Raw genomic sequence first — 25,185 nt, 5'->3', positions numbered from 1 at the left:
GCGTTACCATGGTAATTCCTCATGTAATAACAAGAACATCAAGAATACCAGCAGCTTGCTGTTCCCTTTGAGTTTCTATTTTCTTTCCTCTCTCTCTCTCTCTCCTACTTTAGGAAACCAGTGGCTGTAACACCAAGAGTAACACAATCAAATTTTCCCTTTCTGTAGTTTGTTGGTAGAATTCATACTCTGCTAGCAAAGGAATTCTTGGACATTTTGACTTGTAAGAGAGTTTGCTTCTCCTTGATATTTCTTTTTGTCAGTATAGTTTTCTTCCCTCCAGAGGAAAAATCATTTGAATCCTAAGGCTGATACATGTCAGAAATCCAGCATGATAAAATCTGTGAAACCAGAACATTCCAGCCCTGGGGTTGCCATTGTCTCTGACTTCAGTATATGTTCAGAATCACCTCAAAACAGAGTTAGAAAATGAAAGTTAGCCTTTACATCACTAGGAATTTTTAACATAGCACACTAGGCTCTCCATGTCAGACTTGGAAATAAGGTATTACAGGGATGGTTGGGGTTAAGTTACTCAGGACCTAATGATGTTTATAGAGATCCATTCATCTTTACAGGCTATTGAAAAAAATTTCCTGCGCTGTGACTAAGGAGATACTGTAAAAGAGCAATTCAGTAGAAGTGCACTGTCCTAACACTTAATAATGCAAATTCAAATATACATGCTAAGCCAAGCAGGAGAGATAAAGGAGAGAGAAATACCAATTTAAATAGGCAATTCCGCTTTCTCCACCTGCTACCACATTGAACGAATCTATGCCCACTAGTAAGTGTGAGGTAGGAGATGGGAGTCTTTTGCTCTCTCCCCATCTCAGTTCCCCTGGGCCTGCCATAGCAAGAACATCTTGACTTACATTTGGGTGTTTTAAGGGATTCTGCATGATATGGAGATATGGAATGGATTCTCCATTCTCCATGATATTGACCAGACTAATTTTCGCCCCAAGGGCTGATGTTAGAACGTAACCTAAGTAAGATCTCCCCCCACTGAAGTTTGTATTACTGTACCATCAAAAGATGTATCTATGTTTATAGACATTCTTATATTTGATTTGAGAAGGAACTCCAGTGTTGATAGTAAATATAATTAGCCTCATTTGCAGAGTTAAACAGATATTAGGATTGCATGCACACCAGGAAAAAAAAAACTGTCGCACAGGAAAGTTCTATATGAAGGAGCATTTCAACTCATGATCCAGCTGAGCTACATTTTTCTATTCAACTTTCTGTAAGTATTTGTTCTGTATCATGCATATGGAACTATATGGATACAAAGATGGATCACCCAAGGAACCTCTACTCATGGAGCTTATAGTCTAATGAGAGAACACAAGTACTAAACATAAATAACTGATTCACAAGATCCAGATATCAGCAAATTCATTTATTTATTTATTCGTTCACTCATGTATTCACTCATTCAATGAACATTTACTGAACAGGAATTGAGTTCAGAGCTTTCCACTATGATTGTACAGCTAGGTAAGACAAATTTCCAGCCTTCAAAAAGATCGCAGTCTACCTGCTCTGGCAAAAAATTAAATTAAAAAATTGAATTATAACCACATAAAGACTTTAATGATCCTCTAGGGACACATAGGGCCAAACACCACCACCTGTTCAGGGAAGGTCTTACAAATTAAGTCATGAAAGAGGATGAACCATTCTCTTTAAAGGCAGTGCCTAAAAGGGAACACCTGGCAGAGAATGAACTCCCAATATATAGCACTTTGTAGTTTACAAAGTAGATTTCCATATATCATCACCTTTGGTTCTCACATCAACTGATAAGAAAACTGAGGGTTCAAGGGTCTTGCTCACAGCCAGAGAGTTACTTAAATGGTAGAATTTGTACTCAAGTCCCAGTCATCTGTCTCTGCATTTTGTACTGTGTACCCCTAGGAAAAGCAGAAGCAAAACACTTTGGCAGCTCTGAGAAGGCAGAGTTTACTTCCAACTAGGGATGCCATAGCGTGCTTAATGGGCAAAATGACATTTGGTCTTGAAGTTTGCACTTAGTTTTGTGGAGTTGAGAATCTGGCAAAGGTATGGTTATGGGAAGGTAAGTGAACATTTATAGGGAAAAAAATAAGTGTGGCCAAAACTTAATGAACTTGAGAAGCAATCATGGGAAATAATATTGGAATGAGTGAGACTGTATTTTTAGGGTCATGAAAACCAAGCTAAGGAATTTTTTCTAAGCTAAGGTAAGCTATTGAAGATTTTGAGCAGGGGAATTCCATAATCTTAGCCTCTGCTTAATGAAGAATCAAATGTCACCAGTGAAGACATAGTTTGGAGCAGCAGAAGATAGAGTAAGGAGACCAGTGGGAAGGGTTATAGCAATAATCTACTCTAGAGGTAATAATAATACTCCATACAAGATGATGGATCAAAGTATTAATTTATGTTATTCTTTTTGTATATTTTACATTTTCTACAATGACTGTATAAAAATTTATGAGGAAAAGTAAGGTTGTCTCTTTTAAAGAGAGCATATAATTAGGGCCTAACATGAAGTGGTACATGTAGTAATAAGTTGATAGGAGGGAGACATGGAGGAAGGATCAGCAAGACTTGAAAATTTTTGTGAGAAAGAAAAAGAGGATGCCGTTTCCGTGGTGATACCTGGACATCACAACTCTTCCTGAATTTCTGGCAAAAAGAATTGTACAGTTAACAGAAATAGGGACTAAGAAGAGGAGCATCGGGCTTCCCTGGTGGTGCAGTGGTTGGGGGTCCGCCTGCTGATGTAGGGGGCGCGGGTTCGTGCCCCGGTCCGGGAAGATCCCGCATGCCGCGGAGCGGCTGGGCCCGTGAGCCATGGCCGCTGAGCCTGCGCGCCGGGAGCCTGTGCTCCGCAACGGGGGAGGCCGCGGCGGTGGCAGGCCCGCGTACCACAAAAAAAAAGAAAAAAAGAGGAGCATCAGGTTTGAGAGTAAAAATAATGACTTACTGATGAATAAACTGATTTTGAGAATTTGTCGGGACAAGTAGATGGAGAAGAGCAAACAAATATCAAAGAAAGAGTGAAAAGAAGTCAGCGTTGGAGATATGAAAACTGAAGAGGGCCAAGCGAAGGTCTTTGGGGAACATCTACATTCGGAGTTAGACTTAAATTTAGCGAAGCTTAATTTTTTGTCAGAGTCAATCACTTTTTTGTTTATTCGTTTCCAATTCAGAACCTGACGTTCACCCTGCAATATATTGTGCAGACCTCTGAATGCATCTTGAATAGAAGATAAATAATTTTCAGAAACATCCAAAATACATCAGACTTTGTCCCTAAATATTTTATTGCTGAGGTCACTCAGATGCTGGCTGAACTGTAAGATTGTAAGGCTTTGTAAAATGGCATTTATTTTTAAACTGACCATGAATTTCAAATCAAATTGTCATAGTGAATCCTGAATCTTTTTGTAACCAACAAAGGCTTTCACAAAGTAAATATTAACAAGATGATCCAGTACTGATCTGTTCTACTACTATTATTTTCTCAGAAATAAATATTAAATGAGAATGTTGAAGTGGCACAATTGCCAGAAATCAACCAAAAATGGCCTAATGTTTAGGGATGTGTTGACTACGGATAGAACTACATAATTTTGGAATTATAGAGGACAGCAGAGAAGCAACCAACAAAAAATAACATACTGTGACCCAGTCACTGGAGAGAAGTATGTTCATAGCTGCACAGTGAGAATTAGCTATGAGACTGTGTTCTATCCTTTTCTATTGTGTTGCTTGTGAAAAACAATGTTAAAATAGACTCTTCCTTTTAAGCAAACATTTCTTACTGGAAATTCAGTAGGCAAACGTTTGTCTTGTTTGGCCAGATGTGGGTATTTGTCTTACTCCCTTTTAGTAGTTCTGAAAGCACTTTTATCAGTAGTTAGATACAGTCCTTTCCCAGGAGCTTGGGTGTTTTATTGAGGCTGTTTCAAATGCACTTAATGTCCTCTCTAACGGATTTGTTTATCTGTTTCCCAAAGCCCTCTTTTCTCTTGGCCAGAGAAGTTACTTTTCATGTGCCTTATAGTATGAGGACCTCATTGCTACAACCTATAGTTTATGGCACTTTAGTATTTCATACATCCTTTTAATATGATATATATCATATATAACTTGTAAGTAAAAATTTATAGAGAATTTATTGCTTGTGATCTCCTTGTAGAGAATTGTTATAAACAGTGCATAGTCAATACTTGAAAATAATAATTAAAAATTAAAAAGGAGTGAAGTAGATCAGTTTATCTTTCGCACTGAGACTTCATATACAGTAGTCTCAAAAATTGGAATATATCTTGGAGGTTGAAATTATTTCATGCAGATATCATATAACTGTGGAAGTATAATTTTATAATTTTATCCTATGGGGTGGGAAGACATGGGCTACATTTTCTACACCAAGAACATTCTCTAACCTGCATGAAAGTTTTTATGAAACCTAAAAACCAAAGGAGGATTTAGTAGTAAGTTAAGAACAGAGTGCTTAATTGAATAAAGGCCAGGAAACACGCACATTCTTATAATGGCATTTGGCTACGAATTCACTGACCTGAAGTATTCTGTGGGTAGATCCTAAGTATGTCAAGGGAGCTGGCATAGAGAGTGGAAAAAATACTACTCCCCTTAGCTAGCAAGTAGATGTGGATTTCCGACGTCTGACTTTGGTCATTCTGGGATGAATCAAATGTTTACTCTGACCAATTTAAAACATCTGGATAATTCCAATTTGGGGGACATATTGCTTCAGATACACTGAATCCTGAAAATTGGTAGAATTTTACATTTCTTCTCTTGATAAATGACATTGCCTTAATTTTTGTCATACCCAAAGATTCACAAGTCCCTAGCCCTTGCACTATTCTTTACATTAATTAAATTCTTCTGCCTTCTATTACACATATAACTCTCAGAAGAGCAAATGTCTGGATTATTATCAATAGTTCTCAAACACGCCAAGGTTTCACTATCAGACTATAATCCCCCATTAAAAAAAAAAATCCAGGCATACAAGGCTATACTTTGTTATTGAATAACTCCTAGTTTTCTAGCTACTATTTTCCTAGAACAGCTCTGAGCAGTTCTTGGTGGGGTCTCCTCTGGGGTTTTGTTTTTGTTTGTTTGTTTGTTTGTTTGTTTTATGGTACACGGGCCTCTCACTGTTGTGGCCTCTCCCGTTGCGGAGCACAGGCTCCAGACGCGCAGGCTCAGCGGCCATGGCTCACGGGCCTAGCTGCTCTGCGTCATGTGGGATCTTCCCGGACCAGGGCACGAACCCGTGTCCCCTGCATCGGCAGGTGGACTCTCAACCACTATGCCACCAGGGAAGCCCTCCTCTGGGGTTCTTTGATAAATCAGTTCTAGATTGAGATTGACATGAAGATACAGCTTGAGATGAAGGATAGAAAACAGCTGTGAGCAAAGTAATTCACCTTTGAAAGGTAAACAAATACAAGACATACCAAGAAAAGGTAGTTAGAGTTGTTGTTTTCCCTGAAAATGGTGAAAGAGTTGACAATATAAGAGTGGGGAGATTAACAATCAGTCCAGGGCTCAGCGTCCCACTGAATTAAGACAATTTCTATATTCTTTACAGATGTTGTCAAAAATGGTCATCCGGAATGGAAAAAGAAATAACCTGTGTTCCCTTAACTATGTCATTTGTCTTGTCATGCAGTTGACCTCTCATTTATTTATTTCTCAGTATTTAGACCTACAATAGCCAATAGAAATACTATGCAAAACACACTTGTACTTTAAAATGTTCTGGTACCACATTTAAAAAATAAAAAGAAACAGATAAAATTAATTTCAAAATATTATAATCAATATATAATCAATTATTATTGTAAGCAATATATAAAATTATTAATGAAATATTTAAAACCTTTCCTCATTCTTGGCCTTTGAAATCCTGTCTGTGTTTTATATATTGCTTTAGATGCTAACTTTCCATCAGTCTTGCTAGATCTAAATTTAGATTTCATAAAATTTACAAAGAAATGTAGATTCATTTACTCAAGTTTCAGATTTCCAATAACTGAATCAGCTGTCAGTTTCATAATTTAAATATTAATTACTAAAAATTAAATTTAGTTCTTCAATCACACTAGCTCCCTTTTAAGTCTCTATAGCCCTGTGTGACTGGTGGCTGCCATATTGGACAGTCCATATTTAGATTATCTAGGTTTGAGCTCAGGCTCTGCCACTCACTTACAGTGTTACCACAGGAAAGTTGATTTCTCTTTTTGTGCCTTAGTTTCCTCATCTCTCAAATGGAGATAATAATAATACCTGCATCTGATGGTTATTATGAGAATTAAATGAAATAATGCCAATTATACATATAAAACACTTAACACAGTGCCTGGTATGTAATGAGCTCTCAACAAATATTAGCCTTTATTATTACTGTTGTTTTTATTGTTATCATGTATTTGCTCTTATGATTTATAACATTATCAATTCTAAGTATCTGGCAGAAGTAAACGTCTCATCTTTGGGGTTTGTAAAGCAGATAGATGCTGGACCAAATGCAAAAATGTAAGCTTTTTTTGCTCCAGATCTGTATCTCTAACTGCCTAGATATCCTACTGTTCAAGTGTCAGCCTGGCTAACCTGAACTCACCTTTCTTCTTGAATCAGTTCTGCTGAATAAGACTCACATATTCCTCTTCAGGACAATGCCATTTTCCCATTTACGTAAACTCAAAACCTTAGAGTCATCACTGAATCCTCCTCTCTCTCATCTGACCCTCATCAGTCAGTCATTGTCAAGTCCCTCAAGATTTTCAGTATAAAAACTCACGCTTCCCTGCCTTTTCATTTCCACTGCCACTACCTTTCCTCTTGCTGGAGAGCTGAACTGATCTTCTATTGAATGAATTGGAGTCTCAGTTTCCAGTCTCTAACCATCGTATTGTGCCCATTGGATGCTACTGAATTAATCTTCTGAAAATGATATTTTCATCATATAATTCCACTGTTCGAATCCTTTCTTCATTGCCCATCACTTCCAGAATAAACTCATCTCCTCTATGAAGCCTTTCTCAACAATTCCTATGCCCATGATAGGGGACCCAAATGACGACCCCCTTGCTGTGTCACTGTGACTGTCACTCAAACTTCTGCCACAGCCCCAGAGCATTATTCCATGTACTGGGGCAAGTGGACCTGTAGCCCTAGAAAGACAAAGCCTATTTTGTTGCCAGGTTTGTTTTTTGGGGTCTTTGTTTGTTTGTTTGTTTGTTTCTTTTACGTCTTGATACTTCCACAGTGCAGCACAGTGCTTCCTCAATAATCTCATTTGTTTTATGAGCTATCGAATGACACTCCTGTGTCTGGCCTTCAAGGCCTCTAAAATTAGCCCCAATCTACTATTCTGGTCTTATCTCTGGCTTCTCAGCCACATCATTTATCTCTAAAGAAATTGGTTTGTAGCTGTCTCACAGATCTGCCTTCTCTGTTTCCATCTCCATGTCTCGGTTCACCATCCCCTCTCCTGAAGTATCCCTCTCTCCTCTTGACCTGCCCAAATTCTACCCTTTTTTCAAGATTCAGCTCATCCTTCTGATATGGTAACATGCACAAAGCACCATGTACTCCACCATGTTTCAGAGTCAGGATTGCATGACCTCAAGGAAAGAGACCAGACTTGGGGTCCGAGTGGATCTATTTGTTTTCCTGACCAAGCTGCCTACCTTCTCTGAGCCTCACATTCTTCCTCTATGTAATTAGAGTAGCAAAGCCTAAGTTTCGGGGCTATCTTGAATATTATGACTAATGTATATACTGGCATGCAGTGAGGGTTCAGACGGAATACGTGAGTTCTCTTATTTTCAGTTCCATCGTAGGGCATCTAATCATGCAGCTTTCACAATCTAATCATGATTAGGGCATCTAATCATGCAGCTCTTTTACCGTGAGATTTCACTGTCATTTGGATCACTCTACAATACATGCTTTATTCCCAACTAGACTACAAGTTTCTGTGCTAAACTAGCACTTAGTTGAATTGTGGGCACACATACACAAACAGATATATGTGTATATATTTATAGACAATAAAAGAGAGAAGAATGTTTATTGACTTTCATGTATATTGACTTTAATCTTCCCAAGAAAGCACCATTTTACGAGGAAGTTGATAATGTCCCTATTTTATTCATGAAGAACTGAGACTTGGAGAGTTTGAGTCCCTCCCAAATCAATCCAGATCGTGGTGATAGAAGCAGGAAATTCAAACAATGCTGACATATCTTCCCCAAATCTATTTTATTTTATTCTTTTCCACATTTCACATCTGCGAGGTCCTCTGCCTAGATCAACGTATATGCTCACCCCCTGTCTATTTTGATCTGCGTGCACTTGGCAGCCAGGTTCAGGGGTTGTGGAGGGAGGTGGATAGCTGTAGGAAGGATACCGCATAGTGTGGGAGGCAAATGAAGGACCCCTTCAACAAGACAACCATGGCAGTTTTCGTTAGGCCACTCAGCATTGCTGTCAGAAATGACAAATGATGCTTGAGTTCCTTTTTTCCTGAAAAAGAGTAAAAACGGCCTATAGGTAAATACAATGAATATATATACACATAATATATAACAAGGCTTTGCTGCAGACAATGGTTTTGTGATTGGAAAATCCTAAAATTTAGTTTATTTTTATCCAAATGCTCTCTAGTATCAGCAAAGTTTAAGGTTGGCTTAATTTCACATCTGGACCATGATGCAGCACCAGTCATGCCAAAGTAGAAAATTTTCAAGGAAAGATACAGAATAAAGAAGACCCCGTATAAATTATCATCTTAAGGTTAATCTTACACACATAGAAAATCCCCTATAGCCAATGGAGGGGGAGGGAGATATATGCACAGAATATTCTAGAGATAACAGGTGATGATTTCTCATCAAGAAATCCCAGGTTAAACCAAAATCGGTCCTCATATTTTAGTAAAGGACTGAGATAGCTTACTAGTAAGTGAAATGATCATTTATGTATTGCTTTATAATCATTCTGCATGCACGTTGTATAGATGGTCAAGGCAGAGATCAGCGGTGCAAAGTAACAACCTCTCATTGCTTAAGTTCAGGTTAATCATTAATATTTTTCCATGGATCAATACCCCTTAGAAGCCAGAATTGTAGCCATGCTCTTCAAATCCATGTGTTTGCCAAGTGTGAAAAGCCATGGGCCAGACTTGTTGGAGCTTTGTCATATGCTACTTTGTCACAAGCTCTTCTTAGCTCTTCTCTGTGAATGGTTCTTCCCCCGCCCCAGTCCTCCTCAGCCTGCCCTGAGAGGGTAGATGTGGGTGTGTAACTATGGGGGGGGAGTCCTTTTAATGCTGCTCAATTCTTAACTTTCCTCTTCAATTGAAAGTTGAGTTGATATATTCCCTGAAATGAAATGGTGTAAGGAAAAGTAAGATAAGACAACCCTTCTAAGTGTGTGACTTCTGAGTAACAAAAGTGACTTTTTTTTTAAAGTGTGAAACATGACATTTTATGTAAAAGATGAGATATGTTAGTATCCACTTGGAAACATTCTGTCAAGTTTTTTCAGAAGAATCACCATTAAGGTGTTAATAAATATTTTAAATTTTAAATTCATAGATTGGGTCTGACTTACCTTTGTATCCCTTGTGCTGCTGAACCAGAAATCTTACAAAAATAGATGCCCATTAATTGTTATTTAATAAGTGAGTGAATGAATTAATGAATATTTATATTCTTTTTTCTATTCTTTTCCATTGTAGGTTATAGCAAGATATTGAATATAGTTCCCTGTGTTATACAGCAAATCCTTGTTGTTTATTTTATATATGGTAGTGTGTATCTGTTAATCCCATACTCTTAATTAATCCCTCTCCCCTTTCCCCTTTGATACCCATAAGTTTGTTTTCTATGTCTGTGAGTCTGTTTCTGTTTAGGATACAGGATATTTTCAAGATGCTTGGAGTAGTGTTAAGAATTTTTTAAAAAGTTTTTAAACATACCTTTGTTATGGGCTGAATTTTGTCCCCTCACATTTCATATGTTGAAGTCCTAATCCCCAGCACCTCAAAAAGTAACTGTATTTGGAGGTAAGATCTTTAAAGATGATTAAGTTAAACGATTATGTTAAAGGCGATTAAGCTAAAAGTTTAGAGTGAACCCTAATCCAATATGACTTGTGTCCTTATAAGAAGAGAAAATTTGAAAACACAAAGAGAAACACCAGACATATGGACACACAGAGGGAAGACCAGGTGAACACACAGCAAGAAGGCAGCCATCTGTAAGTCAAGGAGAGAGGCCTCAGAAGAAACCAAACCTGCTGACACTTTGATCTTGGACTTCTAGCCTCCAGAACTGTGAGAAAATAAATCTCTATTGTGTAAACCACCCAGTCTGTGGCGTATGCTATGGCAGCAGGAGGAAACTATACAACCGTCTTACGCTGCAAACTTTGAAAATCCTCTCTTAAAATGATGCTAAGAGAATAGAAGGGTATAAATCCCCAAGAATAGAGGGATGAGGAAGGAGACAACTGGACATAAGAGAGGAGTATTTTAGAAGTGGAAAGTAGAGAACTGGAATTAGCAAGGTTGAGAATGCTAATTACAAAATGCCCACAGAGGAGGGTATCAGGAGAGGCAAGCAACTCCCTTTGTGGAAATCTGGAAAGAATTGGGACTTGAGGAACCAAGTGTGCTTAAAAATAAGTGAAGATTGTTGGAAAATCTGCATATGAAATGGAGGCTTCCACAGCCCTCCTCTCACCCTGCGTAGCTAAGAGACCGATTCCATTCCATTCTCATCAGAACACTGGAAATTTATTCTATGAAAAAATTAAACAAGAGGGGTTCAGCCTTGGAGATACCAGATACAGTGGAAGGTGAGAGATTAAATAGAAGTCTATCAAATGAATACCAAAGCCCTGGCTTCCCCAGTAGCATTTTAGGACAAGAAGTCTGCCAGTTAGTCTTAAAATGCCATGGCAGGAGATTGAAGAATCCTTCTCTAGAAAAATGGAATCACCACTCACAGAAAAGACCTACAGATACTGGGATTACACTGTTGCCAGTGAAAAAGGCAAAGTTCTTTATTTCCCAGTTAACCTACAGTGAATCCCAAGAATCCATGAGCCCACTTAGGACATGCAAAGCTTCTAGTCAGCATTTTAGTGCCTCCCTCTTTAAAATGAATGAACTGCCGAGGCTCCACAAACCTTTAAGGAAACTCCCCCAAAATAAAGTATAAAACAAATGAAAATAATAAAGCAATGGACAATTTAAGAAACAAATAAAAGTTTCAGGAAAAAATATTATCTTCTCAAGAGGCAAAAACTTATTACATTCATTAAACAAGATGATAACATACAAAATTAACAAGTAAGAGCAAAAAAGAGTTATTAAAATTTAAGACAATGATAAAATTAAAAATTTAATGGAAGAGCTGAAAAATAAAGCTTTAGAAACCTACCAACAAAAAGGCGAAAAGATGGACAACAGAAGTTAAGAAAATTGGAAAAACAATTCTGTGACTAAGCTCTAACTACTAGGAGTTTGAGAAAGAAAAACAGAGAGAGAAGAAAAAGGAAATGAGGTCATCAAAGAAATAACACAAAAGTTTCCTCAAATTGAAGAACATATTTTTTTTTCATTTAAAAGGTCCATAAGTACCTAGAACAATGAAGGAAACAGACCCATACAAAGGATATATCTTGACATTTCTGATAGGGCCTCATGAAATATTGATTTTATCCTCTAAAAAGCACATTGATGCCTAGGAGACAATGGAACAATGCATTCTAAATTCTGTGTGAAAATGATTTGCAGCCCAGAATTCTAAACCCAGCTAAATCGTCAATCAAGTGTGAGGGAACTGATAAAATAATTGATATGCTTTACCCAGGCAGAAAATATATTACAAAGAGCTTTTGAAAATTACTTTGGAGAGTTCTGGAATAATTAGTGATAATGCCACATAAAATTAAGCAAATAAAAAGGAGGCAATTTATAACTCCAGAAAAAAACAAAAGGTTATTCAATAAGTGAAACATAATCATGGTACACTATTTGGCTTATCAGTAAACATTACTTCCCAGGGATAAAAAGATAAAACCTGAATATCCATTTAACTATCAATTGTTAGGTATCTACATTGAGAGGATAGAAGGAACTAAGTGAGGAATTGAGATGGTAAAAGTGTGAAATGCTCTTTGTCTATAATGGGAAGCCAGAGGTATGGAGTTACATAGCAGAAGAAAGGACTAAAAGAGTTTCAGAGAGAGTGAGAGGGATGGCACAAAGAACACCTGTTTCTAGTTCTAAGCTAGTATAGTACAATTTTGGGGGGAAATGGGTTAAATAATTCTTTTGAAAATTTAAAAGGAACCAAAGCAACCAAATTTCCAAATATGATAAATGTCCTATGTTTATTGGCATGATCACAGTTAAATGTCTTGGGTTGGGGTTGTACAATATTAGAGTGGGCTATTCCATTTCCCCTTTAATACTTGGTAGGTTTAGTAGCATTACTAGCTGTAGAAAAGGGACTGATGGTGCTCTTTATTGGCAGAAGTGAGGCTGGCTTCCCCTAACCTTTCAGGAGAGAGAAGTCATGAACCAGTCAGACTAGCAGATTCAGTGCTGGTTGATGAGTGAGGTTTCAGACATTGAAGGCAGTGTGTTGTTCAGGTGTTAGATTATCTTACTGATTCTGGTAGCTTGGCCTCTGTGCACTGGTGCCAAATCAAATCTCGGAGACAGTTTTAGGTGAAGTAGAAAAGAATAGCTGTATTGCTTTGCCAGGCAAAGGGGGACACAGTGGGCTCCTGCCCTCGAAAACTGAGTGTCCCGATTCAGTAAGATTTGATGAGGAGTTTTATAGCAACTGTTCAAGGGTGGGGTTGCTGATGAAGATTAGGGTGTATGCAGGGCCTGCACTCCTCTGATCTGGTCTCAGGTAATCTTCTTGATGAGCTTCTCTGGTTCCTGGCTTCAGGTGGTCTTCTCTGGTATGAAGAATGCTGACATCTTCCATTTGTTGGGTTTTAATTCTATAAATAGCTTAAAGACATTGTTATGTATATCCCTTGAGGCAGAACCAGGACCCTGCCCCAAGGCTGCACCACTGTTTCTTGGCTGCCCCTCCCTTGTCTTTGCATTGCTTCCCAGATTAGTGACTGTTTGAATCTGCCCTTTGGAACTCAGGGAAGTTCATGAAGGCTGGAGTAAAGAAATGGGGGACAGAAAGGCTTCCTTGCCCAGGAGCCCCACAGGGTTCTAGCTCAGTTTCACTACTACAGCTCTCTAAAGATGATTTATAAATGATGCTTTCCATTTCCAGTCTTTTCACTTCTCATGTAAAATAATCAGGATAAAAAGAAGTCGCTATATCACTTTGAGTTACTGCATTCACACTTAGAGGAGGTTATCCTCCTTACAAAGAGTGAAATAAGCATAAGCAAGTTGGTTTTCTGTGCGGGGCTTTGCAGAATACATCTGACTTGTTTACAGTCACACTTTCACCCTCAGAATTACCATGACCCAAGCTGTTCCTTGCAGGTTTGGAATTCCCTTTGCCTCAAAAGCATCTAGAAAAAATTGTTTGACCTTCACCATGGTTGGCAGAACATATGCTGTGAGGGCTCCTTGATTTGACAGAAAAGTCCTGTGCTTTCCAGCATACATTCATTTGGCTTGTTGGACTGCCAGCCTCCCTGAAAGACTGGTGTGTTGGGAGTAGAGCAGACAGAATCTCACAGTGTCAGACTTTTCCCTCTAGAGCAGCACAATTCTGTTGCTGAAAGGCAAGGACCGATGCCGTCATGCTGTTCCCTCTCTCTTTTCTGTTAACTTGGAAACCCAATAGCTGCAAGAATGACATCAGCAGAGCTAAATGTAAGTGAAGTCAATAGAGAGAGACAAAGAGCCCAGGAGAAGCTTGTGTATCTCAACGTGATGCCGCAGAGTTCCACACTATAGGCCTGGTGTTCTGGAGCTCATCTCTCACTTGCCCCCCTCACTTGCACGCTGGCATTATTCATGTACACATCTCTCTCCACCATGGGATCACAAGTTCCTGTGAAGGTGGGGCCTGTATATTACCTCCACCTTGCATTTCACCCACTACTTAGTGTACAGCTTTGCACATAGTGGGCCCTCAAAAAACAGATGTTAAATGTATTCTCCAATGGACATCATATGTTGTAAAACACGATCCCCTCGGTGTTAATTCCTTGTGGTCACAACCTGTCTCACTTACACCTGCGTTTCCAGAATGCGTTGTCTATGGCCTAGCACACTGGTGAAGGGGCCAGGCTTTGGACTCAGTATCTAAGTTAAAAGCCCAAGCCCTCACTTATTAGCTGTTTGTCCTTGGTTTCTTAGAGTTTTATCATCTCTAAAACCAAGATGGTAATGTTAACCTCTGTGAAGGCTAAATGAGATGATATCTGTATTGCAGATATTAATATACTGACACATATTAAACTCACAGTGTTTGCTGTTATTACTATTACTGGCATTATCCATTATTACTGTTATTAATTTCCTAATTTCTAAATGAAAACAATAAAAATAATAATGCCAATCTTACAGGGCTATTGTGAGAATTAAAATAGTTTATATGAATATATATTTATATATATGTATATACTATCTGTATATACATATATATTCATACACATGTATATGTGTATATACATACATATACATATATGCACACATACACATATATATGTATAATAGTAACTAACACATAATAACCACTCATGTTAGTTTTTATTGCTGTTAGTATAAAACAGCAATAATGAGTATGAGTAATAACTATGAGTAATAACTATTACTATATTATATATTATATTATATTATTATATATATTATTATATTATAATATTATATTATATTATTATATTATTATAGTTTTCTCTTATATCTAAAATGAGGTTGGTAATGCTAAGCTTATAAGGTTGTGGAAAAGATTTTAAAGTTAATGTATTTTAAGGTCTTGGAACTGTTCCTTGTTGATGGTGAGCACTATAAAAGTGTTTACTTTTGTTATTTTTACTGGTAATACTAAAAAAAGATGATTATATAGTAAACATGTAAGATACCATATGCTCAATAAGTTGTTAACTCACTTTGGTATTCATTTCCTGGTACACTGATAGCATTAATGGAATGACTATAAATGACCACACATGCTTTAACGGTAATATTAATTATCTTTCTACATACTGGGAAAAAAAATTCCAGGATGGCAAAACATCTTGGTCCAGAATTCTGCCGTCAGCAAAACAATAAGATGTGAGTGAGGAAAATATGCCTAGAGGAATTGTGAGGGTGGCATTTTGCCTGCTATGAATAGTGATTGCCAATTTCCCTCTCAACAACTATGACAGTGACACTGATGCTAGTGGAACAACCTGCATAATGCTTCAGGGGCACATCCTTTCTCTGAGGCTGCAGGCTCGCAGAGGAGACAGGATGCATGCTTGATTCCACCTGTTGTCATTTATCTGCCAGTACAGATAGCAGGCATCTGTGGGGCTAACAGACTATCTTCTAGCAACTCAAAGGAAACCCCCTCAGAGTATTACAGGTGGAAAACACCTTATGATCCCTTCAATCCAAAGAAATGAGTATCCAAAATTTGAAACATTAGACTCCAAAGGCAATGGCCCCTTAATAACAGAATAAAAAAGAAAACTTCCAACTTTATAGACTGAACTTGTTTTAAAGAGTCTGGAGAAAACTTTTATCAATTTATCTTCCACTTTTAATGAAAGTACCTGTTTTCTAGAATGACAAAACTTTGGTTTTAATCAAGTTTTAGAGGAAGGGCAAAGAAAGGAGACCACCTGTTATGTTCTTAGTGCTGTCCTTGGTGCTGCCCTATGTTGAAGAAGATGAATTTTATACAGCTTTTGAATTAAAAATAACCAGAGTCTTTTTAAAAATTAATATTATACAAGCCAGAAGATAGAACTACTTTCTCTTTACTCAGAGATTTCCACAGAGTATATAAATGGTCTGGACATAGAAAGTCAGGAAAGGAAAAGGAGGGAACCTATTCAAATATTCATGGTGCCGTTTATAACTTGTGTTCACTAGAATGAGATTATCTTAGATTCAGAATGGAGAGGGAAGGGACACACATGGAGTGTGGAAGCAGCCAGTTTCAACACACTGCATCATGTGCACTTGTGTTTGAGTAGGTGTGTGTCCTTTGGATGGGGGGAGAGAGGAGTTTTTTCTTCACATCTCATTCCAACCACTTGACCTATAGTTGAGAATCTTCTCTTCTATACCCTATTTTTATCTCTTGTTCTATATATTCTGTTCTTGAGATGGTCTTCATCATAATGTGCCTTTTCATAGGTGGTATATAAACACAATGCCAAATTGAATCCTCATCTCTGATATTGATCTCAAAGTCCTTTTTCATTATCAAATACCTTTGAATCTGTGTCTTCAAACTCAGCTTATATTCATCAAGATCAGTATATTTCTTTCTACATGTAGGTCTTCTGATCTCTTAAGTTGACTCTTTCCCAAGTTCTCTTAGAACATGGGGAATTGCCATTCTCTTAATCAATCACTATAGAAATATCAGTCATCATTACTCTTTCTTTTCCTTCGTTTCCAATATCCAACACATTCTTAAGTCCTGTTAATCCTTCCTTCAGGCTCTGCTTCCTCAGCATGTGAACCTGCCACAGTCCTCGTTGTTTGTACCTGGACTTGGACAAAAGATACTGGCATGTCTGCATCTAGTATTGTTACATCCGTCCTACTCACTACTCCCAGGTGATGTGGTGAAAGTTCTTATTTGATCCTCTCACTTGCCATTTAGGGCTCTCTCAGCAGAGGTCACACATCAATGGGGGTCAGGCAGTTGGAGAAGGCAGGCGATGATTCTGACCCAAGGGAAAGTGCACCCTGCTCTGCCTGCACAGCTACTTCTAAGCACCTAACAGTTGTTGCATGTGAAAGCACAAGCCAGTGTTGGCAGAATTTCTGATTTTTCAGGAGAACAAATAAACCAAGACTTTAAAAAAATGTTTATTCAATAGATATCTATTGTAGGCATACTAAGTTCCAAGCTTTATTCTATGTGTTGGAGGAGATAACAGCAATGAACAAAAATTATACCCTCTTGATGGTTATATTCTTGTTGGGGGAAAAGATAAGAAAATAATAGAGAGAAAGAGAGAGGGAGAGAGCGAGTGATTTTTGTGATCAATGCTATGAAGAAAAATGTATTGGGAAAGAAGTTAATGAGTGTGTGTGTGTGTGTGTGTGTGTGTGTGTGTGTGTGTGTGGTGGAATTTTCAGTAGGATGGTTAGGAAAGATCTTATTGAAAAGGTGGAATTTCAGCACACACATGAAGGAGGTGGGTATATGAGGGAAGAGTGTCCTAGGCAGAAGGAAAATAAGGAGTCTTGCTGCCATGATTGAGGAAGAGTCAGGAAGCCCTGAGGGCTGGGGTGAAGTAGCAAAGTGGAGCACAAGAGGAGACAAAGTTGGAGATGAAACATAAGTGGGTAAAGGGGGTAAGGGTGGGGGCAGATAAGTGGCAATTCTTGAAGACCTTTGTGGACCTTCCTAGTGACTTTGGTCTTAATTCTGAGTGAAACAATAAGCCAGCAGGGAGCTTTGAACAGGTTTTAGCAAGATCACTCTGACTACTAATTTCAAATAAACTTTAGGAGGTTAAGGGAAGAAGCAGAGAGTCTAGGGGGGACATTCATCGTGAGAAATGATGGTGGTTGACCACGGTTCTGGGCTGAACAACTGGAAGGATGGAGTTGCCAAAAACTGAGATGGGACAAGACATCAGAAAAAAATAAGGCTTGGAGAGGGAAGATTAGAAGCTCTGTTATGAACATATTAAATTGAAATGTTTATAAGGGGATGTTGAGTAGACAGTCTGACTTGTAAATTTGGGGTTCAAGGTTGAAATGGAGGAAAATTCTGAATTTGGAGAGAGACAGCTAGACCACATGCCTCAGCTCTCTTTCTCCTAAGATGAACCCTTTTCCCTGAGGTCTTTGTGATTTTTGTTTTCAGTATCATCATCTTTTAATGAGGCAGAGACTGCTCCTCTAAACCCAATTTATCCAAATATGGGGAAAAAACAAAAAAGCCCTCTGTTTTTCGGTGTCAACAACTGAGACAAAGTAGACGTTTTTAAACAAGACTTTACTGACGAAAGGAAACATGTAAAATCAAAACAGCATGAGACTAGATAATTTGACTTATTATAGGAGCTATTTTACTCAAATTCAGCCCCTTATGAAAAGCCTTCCCTCTGGCTCTCACTCCACACCAGGCAGCAGAGGCCTTACCACAAAGATAAATTCTTCTCTCAAGAGAGAGAGAAGCATGACAGGGAAGCTTAATCTCCTCTTATGCTTACAGCTCACCTCCTTCATTCTGATTTTCTATCCAAGGACCTTTCTCTTCCTTTGGTGATTGTATACTGGGATTTAGTACAACATTTAGGAAAGAACCACCTACCCTCAAAATATCCAAATATAGCACCACAGTTCCAATACTTTAATAAGAGGCACATGCATATATCATTAAGTTAGAGGGATTATTTAATCACAGCATGAATCATACTGTGTCCTCAATAAACATTAATTACCTTTCCTTCCCCGTGGAATGGCTTTCAACACTCTATAACTCACCCAGCCTTAACTGCAGGGAAGCCATTTTCTTGCATGCCATGACCACATCATGCCAAGCTTTTTCTTGTGATATTTGCCCTTTCTGGAATATTTCCCCTTACCTTCCTCTCATACAAACCTTGCAGTTCTTTATAGGTCGAACCAACATCACAAGGTCTTTTATCTAATTGAATCCCACATTGATGTCTCCTCTTCTTTGTACACCTATAATTTGTCTATACCAATCATTTTTCATGTAAATATACTATGAAGTGTTTGGGTATGGAAATTTTGTCTTCCCTGAAGGATAAAAAAACACGATTTGCTTTTTAAACTTTAACTCCTTTTTAAAAATATCATCAGCATGCATAGCACAGGGCTGTGTATGTAGGAGACAAATAACAGTGTGGTAATAATATAGTAAATAATCTGTAAATGTCTGCAATATCTGTTCATTAATCCATTCACTAGAAAAACATTAACACTTTGTCAGGCATTGCTAGATATTCAAGCACAGAAATAAAACAATGTTGGAGAACCATTTATTGTGAATATGAGATTTTTAGATGAAGAAAAGATGTTAGAAATAGCTTTTAAGAAGCTGGTTTGGTAAACTCGTATATCCAAGATTATAGAGAGCCATCTTGTGGGCAATTCAGTTTCTCACTCAAATAAGATCTTTAAATAGAGTTTATATATATAAACTTTATATAATTAAGTATATTTTAACCAGTTCTCATAAACTACTTATAGTCTTTACAGTGTTTTTTAAATTTCTGAAATATCTAAAAATAAAGGTCCCAGCAAAGAAATTACTAAATGTCATAAATATGACTTATGATACTTTCCATAAAACATAAACTGTGATCAGAAGATAAAGAGCATCCTTAGAGATTATCTCCTCAAATGATCTGTCACTTTTTGGAGGTTTAAGGGTACTTTGAAAATTTGATTAAATCTGTGATTCTGCTCCCTTGAGAAATGCAAGTATGCATACAATTTTGCATATAATTTCAGGTTCTTCAGCAACTCCCCTGCAGTTTACTCATGAGCCTGTTCATGGACTTCATATTTTAAAATCCTGTATTTTACATAATACACAGGAAGGTCTAGCAGATTTGGGTGAAAAGAAAGATTTGATCCCATTATTTCTCCATCCCCAGAAGCTCATGGTCATACATCAGCTGAATAAAATCATGATGAAATATTTTTGCCATATTGTTTGTGTCTCTCAGCTAAATCTTAATATTTATAGTGTTTAGTTTCTTAAAGTTCTTGACATCAACAAAGACAATGTTTTAATATTAGGTCATGTCATTCATGTGTCAAAATCTTTGATGTTTCTTTTCTCTAAAATAAAAGATATATTTTGGAATTACATCTTACCCTTGAACCCACATTCATGGGTAAATGAAGTCCTGGCAGTATGAGGTTGATACATTTGAGCAAAAGGTCCTGAACCATATGCTACCCTACACATATACATACAATCAGACTGTTCTCTGTCTCCTCTTCCTTTCTCACTGAGAAACCAGGTGCATTCACAAAAATCACCTCTTTTGGTCAGGACCGTTGGAGCCCTTTTTTTTCCTTTTAATACAATACTTATGATAGTTTATGTTTTCTTCATCTCTTGCTACTAAGAACTCTAGTAGCCTAAGTCAGTATGTCCCAAAGTAAGTTCTGTGGAATACGAGTTCCATATAATATCAATAGGTGCTACAAGCAAAACGATTCTATGGTCAAATAAGCTGTGATTCACAAAATTAAACTGATGTATAACTGTAAGACTCCTAAAGTCTTTAACAGACTAAATAAGTATTTTAAATCTCCAGGAAAGAGGTACCATATGCAGAATATTCCAAACTTTATTAAATATGGAACTTTTTTGTTTCTTTATTTTCAGAGTATCTAATGGGTTTGGTGCTCCACAGAGAACATTTTGGCCCAAGCTAAACTAGAAATACAAAGATAGATTTAAAAATACACAGGGATTTCTTGAACAAGTTTCAGGATGGTGAGAAACTGACTTATAGTGTAGAATATTCTGGGCAAGGAAATTTTACATTAAATGATCATAATTCAAATATTATAACTAATTTTAATTTAGCAGGCAATTTGATCTAATAGATAAAAGCACTCACCTGAAAGTGAGCTACTGTATTTTGTTCCTCAGTACAGTCATACTGTTTTTCAAGTGATTAGCAATTCATTTTACCTCTCCAGTTAAGTGAAAACAATTCTTTAGGAGTAATAGAAACACTATGATTCATATAAAACTCAGTTTAAGATGCCTTGTGCAGCAATTCCCAAGTAGTATTCTAAAAGATGACTTACTCTGATATTAACTGATGTCCGTGGGGAATGGTTTAATTTTTCTGCAAAAGTTCTCCACCTTCTAGAATAGCCTCATTCCAATTATTATATCCAAAGCTCTTAGAAGTCCTGCAATGAAAAAAAATGTTTTTCTTCAAAACTGTCAAGCCAGTATCTCCCCCATTGTTTATATTTTACTCCCCAAAATATGTTTTTTAATTCACAGATTTCCTGGGTCCAGGGAATCATTTAAGTTTTTGGTCTAAAACTCATCTACTAGGTTCAGATTATATATGAAAAAGGACTCTATTCATAGAGAGAATTGGCCTTTAGAGAATCTCACTGCCAGCCCTACTGGCATCTACAAGAACTAGAAAGCATTATTTACAGAGAATAATCCACACAGTGATAATTAAGGATTAGCTATGCTTATGATGACAATTTTGCCTAATTTACTGAAGAAAGAAGAATTAAAATGCACTCTGATTTGAGATTTACTGATCTTTTTCTTTTCTCTTGCAGGTAAGTTTGGAAATAATTTATTTTGCTTATGGAATAGAGGTATGGTGTCACTTTTTTAAAATTTTAATTGCTTTTAACATTGGGCATGACAGATGATACGTTTCACCATGCATTTTGTTGCTGCTGTTGTTGCCAGTATTTGAAAGGTAACATTGCGGGTTTCTTTGATTCAGAGTTTTCAGTATGTGATTCCATAAAGTAAGTCTATGCAGGGTTTGTATTTGGGTTTGTGTTTAAATGATTTCTGTGTCAGATACAAGGATGGAGACTGTAGTAGGAGGGTGAGGGAAATATAAGAAGAGTAGATAATATGAAATCAGTGAGAAACTGTAAGGCTGAGAAGGGCAGCAAACTTCAGTTCCAGGTGTGTAATCTACGATGACCATGAATGTGTATCACAAAAATAAGATGCCTTTTCATTAGCAGAGGTAATCAACCAGAGACTGTTTTCATTCACTTTTCCAAACCTGTGGTGTTGTGTTTTCTTCTGTTATTGTACAAAATTTCTGGCCAGGGTATTGTTGATGTATATCTTTGTAAAAGGAATGGCTATAACCATTGTGAATCAGAAGTCAATTTTTAAGTTAGAAAACAGTAAAATAGGTCCACTCCCTGAAAACCATATGGAAAAGAAAAACTCTAATGAACTACAATTAACCATTTCCGATAAGAAGAAGGAAGTTTCAGTAAATCTTCTAGATACACAAATGAGAAGGTGAAATATCAGAGGGGCTTAGGAAGAAGTGGGATTTGTCTTAGGGAAGGAAGGTAGCCTGTTAAGTTGCCCACATAGGACTATGGCCTTATTATTGTACATTATACTTTCATTCATATATGAAAGAAGTGATTGAGATTTGAATCAAGCTTGAAACTGAAGTAAGCTGCATGTTAATTATAACTGATATGTTTACTTTATTCTAGAAAGACTGTATGAGTTTGTAAAAGCAATTGCAAGCTTTAGTATTTATTAAATGTATAAAAATAGAGAACTTGCTAGTCTGAGTTCTACCTAATCAATAAAAGATGATGTAGCTCAGGAGGCAAGAGAGTTCTTGGGCCCTTGGTCTTGGTGGGTAAAGAACTTTAATCTTGTTTTATTCTCACCGATATAATCATATCAATACCAAAGTCATCAAGAAGGAGTCAATATTATCACCCTGAGTAGGCGTGTAAACGTTTTCACTGAGAAAATACAAATTTGGTACTTGAACCACAAAGCTAATTGACATGGCTACTACTCTTTGTTTGAACTAGTATTCCATTGTTTGATGGAAAGGAATGGAATTAAAGGACATTGTAAAATGTCATGATATCGTTAGGAAAATACATGTATTTTTTTCCTCTTCCAATCTAAGTATCAGAGAGATTCTTTAACCCAAGGATAAATCAGTAACGTTTTTCTGTGAAGAGGTAGATAGTAAATATTTAGACTTTGTAGGACATAAGGTCTCTGTGGTACAACTCTGCCTTGTAGAACAAACGTAGCTACCCATAGACAAAATGTAATGAATGAGCATGGTATATTCCCATAATGCTTTATTTACAAAAACAGGTGGTGGGTGGGATTTGCCCTGTGGTAGGTTTGAAATGAAATTAAATGAAGAATTTTAAGTAATCTTTAAAATTTTTGGAACAGTGTATATGTTGGCCACCTTTTGCTATAGAGAAACCCTGGTATAAGTAAGAATGAAATGGTGTTCAGCTCTACTTCAGAAATGTTACAAACTTCTCAAAAGGTTGGATGAATTTAAACACTAGAGGGCACAAAAGGATATTTTTAAGTCAAGGACCTTTTCTAAACAGAACTCTACAATTATGAAACACTGTCTCAAGTCAAGTGCTGTGACCTCAATGTACTTAATTTGTCAGGGATGTGGGCCTGCAGTTCCAGTAACCTCGCCAGCCACAAGAACTTGAAGTAGTTGACCAACTCTGTGTTGCTATAGTAATAGCCATATGTCTTTTTTTTTTTTTTTTTTTGCTTGCTTGCTTTTCCATAAAATGTGGCCCAAATTAAGGATTTATAGGGCAGCATTTTTTCCGTCTTATAAGAGAAGAATCATTTTTTGATTGCTCTAGGTTCTGACTAATTTTCATGTGGTGAGAGTCTCTTTGTAGTAAATAACAAGTTATTTTCAATTATCTTTTGTTTTACTAATCCTAGTTTTACTAATCCTAGTATTATGACTATTACTAGTCATAATAAAATAATGCATATATAGTTTTACTTTGATTTTTCAACTCATTTGAGGGTTTTATTTCATAAAAATGATTAAAAATCATTAGGAGCCTCAAGCCTCAAAAATACTCCTGCCCTTTAATCTAGTAATTCTACTTGTAGGTATTTGGATTAGGAAAGTAATCTGAGATATTAAAAAGGTTTATGTTCAAAGATATTCACCATGAAAGTACTTACAATGTTGAAAACCTACATATACTCTAACTCTGCCACATAAACTAATGTTTAAATACATTTTCATATTAGACAGAAGAATCTTATCAACCATTAAAAATATTTTCAACTAATTTTAGGATATGGGAAATTGCTTATGGTATAACATTAAAGGCAAAGCAGAATCCAAAATCTTATACACTAAAATCTCAATTGAATGTTAAAATTAGATGCATATATAGAGATATGTATATACATATAAAAATAAGGAAAAAATGAGCCACAAGACTTACAATCGTTACCTCTTGTGTACTTGCTCTTTCTTTTTTCCTTTTTCCTTTTCTGCATTTTCCAATTTTTCTATAAGGAATATTCATCATTTATATAGTCATGAAAAATAAATGTTACTCAAACAGAAAACTGTTTCAGCATTCTCACAACACTTTTTTTAGGTGTGATTTTTAGGTTAATGCTGGTAAAAGTCAGCAAGGTTATAAGCAAAGTCTATTATTTTATGCATCAGAAAATCCATTTAAATGAATTATTGATTGTTAGGCAGACACACCAACAGAGTCACCTTTTTAGGCCTGCAGGACAGACTTCTGTGATGTGGTTGAGTAGTAAGAGGGGCGCAGAGGCGGGGGAAAGAAGACCAGTGAAGCAAGAGCCTTCTGGAAAGGCCTGGCGTGCTGAGTTTTAGCACAAAAACCCCTGTAAGCTCCCTAGACTGTGGTAAATCAGGACGTTTGCAACAGGCTTGCGTGCGCGTGCACACACACACACACGTGCACGCACACACACACACATCTCTTGGAATCATTCTTCCTCCCTTCACAATCTGTCTGGTGCCCTGGCCTTTCCTTGCTAATGAACTTCAGAGTATGTATGGAGAGGGGCTAGAGATAGAAAGGCAAGAGACTGAAGGATGCTAAATTGGACTTTGCCTTGAGGACAGAATTCCTGGGAAATGACTCTGCATAGAATATCAAAGGAAATCCCATAAATAATATTGGCAAAAATACCACAATCATATGGAACAAAGCAAAATATTGTCGCTAGTGTCAGTTGAGCTTTTCCTCGAGACATTTCTAGTAGGATGAATTATTTACTAAAATTGTAGTTTTATCTTTTTTTACTTTATAAAAAGATAGCTGGTTGTAACATTTGTGACTATAGTGAATAATACTGGAAAGGGTGAATATAGCATGAGCATAGGCACACAGGTTGAGCTACATGGAATTACTGCTTTCTTCATTCACTGTGGATT

At 37.1% G+C, this 25,185-nt stretch overlaps 1 protein-coding gene and 1 long non-coding RNA gene across 4 annotated transcripts in view; one reads left to right on the top strand and one right to left on the bottom strand.

Moving 5' to 3' along the window:
- PDE4D (phosphodiesterase 4D) overlaps window positions 1–25,185 on the top strand; it is a 1,282,340-nt gene that overhangs the window by 874,717 nt on the left and 382,438 nt on the right. The window lies entirely within an intron of this gene.
- The window catches only part of LOC109549118 (uncharacterized), a 36,384-nt gene continuing 19,553 nt past the window's right edge, over window positions 8,355–25,185 (bottom strand). Inside the window, exons 3-4 of the long non-coding RNA XR_002175336.3 lie at window positions 21,026–21,133; window positions 8,355–8,565 (exon numbers count right to left, since the gene is read on the bottom strand). This is a non-coding gene — a long non-coding RNA (uncharacterized lncRNA). The remainder of the gene's footprint in view (window positions 8,566–21,025; window positions 21,134–25,185) is intronic.

This window comes from Tursiops truncatus, chromosome 3, assembly GCF_011762595.2.
Source record: "Tursiops truncatus isolate mTurTru1 chromosome 3, mTurTru1.mat.Y, whole genome shotgun sequence".
Lineage (NCBI taxonomy): Eukaryota > Metazoa > Chordata > Mammalia > Artiodactyla > Delphinidae > Tursiops > Tursiops truncatus.
This window is presented reverse-complemented; position numbering and strand designations above follow the sequence as displayed.